At 41.1% G+C, this 6,079-nt stretch overlaps 1 pseudogene; it reads left to right on the top strand.

The window, feature by feature from the left end:
* The first annotated feature begins 5,508 nt into the window (after positions 1-5,508).
* On the top strand, positions 5,509-6,079 carry LOC106331077 (annotated as a pseudogene).

Below are 6,079 nucleotides of genomic sequence, written 5' to 3'. Positions count from 1 at the left end.
AACTTCTGAGCGAAACCCCAAGGAGACAATGAAATCCATTACCCTTAGGAGTGGTAAAGAGCTGCCTCCTAGAGTTCTCATTAAGGATAATGAGAAGCAAGGTGGGGAGGTGGTCATCAATGTGGATGATGATGTGGTTATTGTGAATGAGAAGACCAATGAAGAGATCTTGTAGAAGATAATGTAAGCTAAAGGAAAAGGAAAGATTGGAGAAGAGAAGAAGGTTGTGAACAAGAATGAAGCTGCTACTTCACAAAAAAGAGCTCCATTCATTCCTCCTCCATATGAAGCAAAACTTCCTTTCCCCGGTAGATTCAAAAGACAGCTTTTAGAGCAATACAAGGCTTTGTTTAAGAAGCAAATGAGTGAAGTTTAGATTACTATGCCTATTATTGATGCATTCATTCTAGTGCCTCAATACAGTAAGTTCCTAAAATATTTGTGACCAAGAAGAAGAAAGAGATGGAAGGCATGGTAGTTCTTACTCATGAGTGTAGTGCTATTATCCAAAGGCTAACTATCCCCAAGAAGCTTGAAGATCTAGGAAGCTTCACTCTACCTTGTGCCATTTGGCAATTGGCTTTTGAGAAGTGTCTTTGTGATTTGGGAGCAAGTGTGAGCCTTATGCCTATCTCCATTGCTAAAAGGCTTGGGTTTACACAATACAAGAAGTGTATACTTTCTCTTGTGCTAGCTGATCGCTCAGTGAAGATTCCTATTGGCATCCTAGAAGATCTCCCTGTTATGGTTGAAAAATGTGAGATTCCTACAGATTTTGTGGTGCTAGAGATGGATGAAAAACCAACAGACCCTTTGATCTTAGGGAAACCTTTCTTGGCTACAGCAGGAGCTGTTGTTAATGTTAAAGAAGGGAAGATAGATCCTCATCTTGGCAAAGGGAATACTCTACATTTTGACATCAAGGAGGTGATGAAGAAACCCACTATCCAAAGCCAAGTATTCTACATTGAGGAGATGGAAGCTCTAGCTGAAGAGTATTTGGAGGAATTGGTCATTGAGGACTCTCTTCAACATGGCCTAACAGTTGATAGAGAGACTCAATTGATAGAAGATGAGGAGAGTGCAAAGTATGTGAGGATGCTAGACTACCACAAAGAGAAAATTGGAGAAGACAACTTCATAGAGCTTCAGTATGCTGCCTCAGTTGATCAACAAGAGGAACTCCAAGAAGATGACTAAAGTGAACTCAAGGCACCAATAGTGGAGCTTAAACCTCTTCCCCTTGGTGTAAGGTATGCATTTCTTGGACCTAATGAGACATATCCTATCATTGTGAGTAGTGAACTGAATGAAACTGAATTGTCTAGACTTTTGAATGAACTTAAAAAGTATAGAAAAGCAATAGGCAACTCACTAGATGATACTAAAGGGATATCACCCTCTTTATGCATGCATAGGATACATCTAGAGGATGAATCTATGACTTCTATAGAACATAAAAAAATGTTGAACCCCAACTTGAAAGATGTTGTTAAGAAAGAGATTCTAAAACTCCTAGATGCAGGTGTAATCTACTCTATTTCAGATAGTAAATGGGTATCTCTTGTGCATGTTGTCCCAAAGAAGGGTGGTATTACTGTGGTTAAAAACGATAAGGATGAACTACTACCAACAAGAATAATAACAGGACATAGGATGTGCATATATTATAGAAAACTCAACTCAGCATCTAGAAATAATCATTTTCTATTACCATTCATTGGTCAAATGCTAGAAAGACTTGCAAATCATCCCTATTATTGTTTTCTTGATGGGTATTCAGGATTCTTCCAAATCCCCATATAACCAAATGATCAAGAGAAAACAACATTCACATGCCCTTATGGTACCTTTGTTTATCGAAGGATGCCATTTGGACTATGTAATGCTCCAGCCACTTTCCAAAGATGCATGATGTCTATTTTCTCTGATCTTATAGAGGACGTTGTGGAGGTGTTTATGGATGACTTCTCTGTATACAGATCTTTGTTTTCTGCTTGTTTGTCCAATCTTTGTAGGGTCCTAAAGAGATGTGAAGACACCAACCTTATGCTAAATTGGGAAACGTGTCACAAGATTTCAGAGAAGGGGATTGAGGTGGACAAGGCCAAGATTGATGTGATGGTTGGGTTAGCTCCACCGAAGATAGTGAAAGACATTAGAAGCTTCCTTGGTCATGCCGGATTTTATAGAAGATTCATTAAAGACTTCTCCATGATAGCTAGACTATTGACTAAGCTTCTATGCAAGGAGGCTGCATTCAACTTTGATGTGGAGGGTCTAGGAGCATTCAAGGCATTGAAGGATAAACTGGTTAGTGCCCCCATTGTGCAGCCACCAGATTGGGATCTTCCCTTTGAGATCATGTGTGATGCTAGTGACTATGCTGTGGGAGCTGTCCTTGGTCAGAAGAAAGACAAGAAGACTCATGTGATCTACTATGCAAGTAGAACTCTTGATGAAGCCCAAATGAAGTATGCTACAGCTGAGAAGAAGCTGCTAGCCATTGTCTATGCCTTTGAGAAGTTCAGAAGCTATTTGGTTGGGTCAAAAGTCATAGTCTACACTGATCATGCTGCCTTGAGACACCTTTTGGCCAAAAAGGATGCTAACCCAAGACTGTTGAGGTGGATCCTGCTGCTACAAGAGTTCGATTTTGAGATCAAAGACAAGCCAAGAGTTGAGAATGGTGTAGCTGATCACTTGTCTAGACTGGAGATTGAGTGTAGCAGTTTGTGAAACAAGAAAGAAACTTGAGGAGGTGAAGGCAGCTGAAGAGAAAGGATCTTGGTATGCTGATTTGGTGAACTACTTAGCTTGTGGAAGAGAGCCATTGGGTCTTGAGGGATATGCTAAGAAGAAGTTCTACAAAGATGTGAAAAGATACTATTGGGATGAGCCTTATCTCTACATACTTTGTAGATATCAACTCTATAGAAGAGTAGTAGCTCAAGAAGAAGTTTATGGGATCCTTACACATTGTCATGGATCATCTTATGGAGGTCATTTTGCTACTTTCAAGACTGTTTCAAGGGTATTACAAGCTGGGTTTTGGTGGCCTCATATGTTCAAGGACACTCAAGACTTTGTTTCGAAGTGTGACTCGTGCCAAAGAAGAGGAAACATTACCAAGAGGAATGAGATGCCTCAAAACCCAATCCTTAAGGTTGAAGTATTTGATGTGTGGGGTATTGACTTCATGGAGACATTTCCATCACCTTTTGGCAACAAGTACATCCTTTTAGTTGTTGACTATGTCTCCAAGTGGGTGGAAGCTGTAATAAGTCCCACCAATGATTCTAGAGTGGTGATCAAGGTGTTCAAGAGCACCATCTTTCCAAGGTTTGGAGTTCTAAGAGTTGTAATCAGTGATGGAGGCTCTCACTTCATTAACAAGCTGTTTGAAGGTCTTCTCAAGAAAAAAGGTGTGAAGCACAAGTTGACAACACCTTACCATCCTTAGACAAGTGGACAAGTTGAGATCTCCAACAGGGAAATCAAATCTATCCTAGAGAAGATTGTGGGAACTAAAAAGAAAGATTGGTCTGACAAGCTTGATGATGCACTTTGGGCTTATAGAACAGCTTACAAGACTCCTTTGGGAACCACATCTTTCATCCTTGTGTGTGGGAAGGCTTGTCATCTATTAGTTGAGCTTGAGTACAAGGCATTATGGGCCGTTAAGTTGCTGAATTTTGACATCAAGAGTGCCAAGGAGAAGAGACTCCTCCAACTAAATGAGCTTGATGAGATTAGACTTGATGCTTTTGTGAACTCAATGATCTACAAAGAGAAAACCAAAGCTTTTCATGACAAGAAGATCTTGAAGAAAGAATTCAGTGCTGGAGATCAAGTGCTTCTCCACAACTCTAGAATGAAGTTGTTTCCCGGGAAGCTCAAATCAAGATGGTTCGGTCCTTTTAAGATCAAAGAAGTGAGACCATATGGAGCAATTTTGTTATGGAGCAAAATGGTGGAGACTTTACAGTGAATGGGCAAAGGATTAAGCTCTACATGGGAACCAAAACAGAGGAGGAAGGAATCTCAGTTCCACTCTCCGACCCCATCTCCGCCTAGCCAAAAGGGAACAAAGTCAAGCTATAGACTCAAAACAAGCTCACTTGGGAGGAAATCCCATGAATATCCTTGTACATATTTCTGTTTAGGACTTTTTGATCAGTGGGTCGAGTTCACATCAAGTTTGGTGGGTAAACTGGTCTCCATCAGGTTGAAGGATCAGTTTTCAGTGATGGCTCAGTTAATTTGCTCTAGAGCGAGGCGTGGCAGCGGGGTGAGCACGTCGCGCTGAAGGATGGTCGACTCGAAACGTCTCAGAGCGGGGTGATGCAGCAAGGTCTGGAGGTCGCTTTGGGCGTCGACAGCTCGAGCTTAGTGGGAGCGGTCTGGTGTTGCGGGGAAATGAAGCCGCGCGTAAAAAATCCAAAAATATAATCGAAGTTGGAGCGGGGTATGGCAGCGGGGTATCGACGTCGCACCACGGCTACGCAGGTATGATTCAAACTTTAACCCCGATACCTGACCCATACCCGACGACCCGACCTCACCCTAACCCTACCCCGCTCCCGTCTCTCTCTCTCCTGTTTTCCTCTCTTTCCTCCCCAAACACAAACACACTCTCTCTAATTGATAGAAGATGAGGAGAGTGCAAAGTATGTGAGGATGCTAGACTACCACAAAGAAAAAAGTGGAGAACACAACTTCATAGAGCTTCCATAAGAAGTTCAGCAAGCTGCCTCAGTTGATCAACAAGAGGACCCCCAAGAAGATGACTGGAGTGAACTCAAGGCACCAAAAGTGGAGCTTAAACCTCTTCCCCTTGGTGTAAGGTATGGATTTCTTGGACCTAATGAGACATATCCTGTCATTGTGAGTAGTGAACTGAATGAAACTGAATTGTCTAGACTTTTGAATGAATTTAAAAAGTATAGAAAGGCAATATGCTACTCACTAGATGATATTAAAGGGATATCACCATCTTTATGCATGCATAGGATACAACTAGAAGATGAGTCTATGACTTCTATAGAACATCAAAGAATGTTGAACCCCAACCTGAAAGATGTTGTTAAGAAAGATATTCTAAAACACCTAGATGCAGGTGTATTCTACCCTATTTCAGATAGTAAATGAGTATCTCTTGTGCATGTTGTCCCAAAGAAGGGTGGTATTACTGTGGTTAAAAACGATAAGGATGAACTAATACCAACAAGAACAATAACTGGACATAGGATGTGCATAGATTATAGAAAACTCAACTCAACATCTAGAAAGGATCATTTTCCATTACCATTCATTGATCAAATGCTAGAAAGACTTGCAAATCATCCCTATTATTGTTTTCTTGATGGGTATTCAGGGTTCTTCCAAATCCCCATAAATTCAAATGATCAAGAGAAAACAACATTCACATGCCCTTATTGTACCTTTGCTTATCAAAGGATGCCATTTGGGCTATGTAATGCTCCAACCACTTTCCAAAGATGCATGATGTCTATTTTCTCTAATCTTATAGAGGATGTTGTGGAGGTGTTTATGGATGAATTCTCTGTCTACGGATCTTTGTTTTCTGCTTGTTTGTCCAATCTTTCTAGGGTACTAAAGAGATGTGAAGACACCAACCTTATGCTAAATTGAGAAAAGTGTCACTTCATGGTTAAGGAAGGGATTGTGCTTGAAAACAAGATTTCAGAGAAGGGGATTGAGGTGGACAAGGCCAAGATTGATGTGATGGTTGGGTTAGCTCCACCAAAGACAGTGATAGACATTAGAAGCTTCCTTGGTCATGTCGGATTCTATAGAAGATTCATTGAAAGACTTCTCCATGATAGCTAGACCATTGACTAAGCTTCTATGCAAGGAGGCTGCATTCAACTTTGATGTGGAGTGTCTAGGAGCATTCAAGACATTGAAGGATAAGCTGGTTAGTGCCCCCATTGTGCAGCCACCAGATTGGGATCTTCCTTTTGAGATCATGTGTGATGATAGTGACTATGCTGTGGGAGCTGTCCTTGGTCAGAAAAAAGACAAGAAGACTCATGTGATCTACTATCCAAGTTGA

Source organism: Brassica oleracea, chromosome C3, assembly GCF_000695525.1.
Source record: "Brassica oleracea var. oleracea cultivar TO1000 chromosome C3, BOL, whole genome shotgun sequence".
In the NCBI taxonomy this organism is placed as follows: domain Eukaryota; kingdom Viridiplantae; phylum Streptophyta; class Magnoliopsida; order Brassicales; family Brassicaceae; genus Brassica; species Brassica oleracea.
Note: the sequence above shows the minus strand (reverse complement) of the source record. Positions and strands in the feature narration are given on the sequence as shown.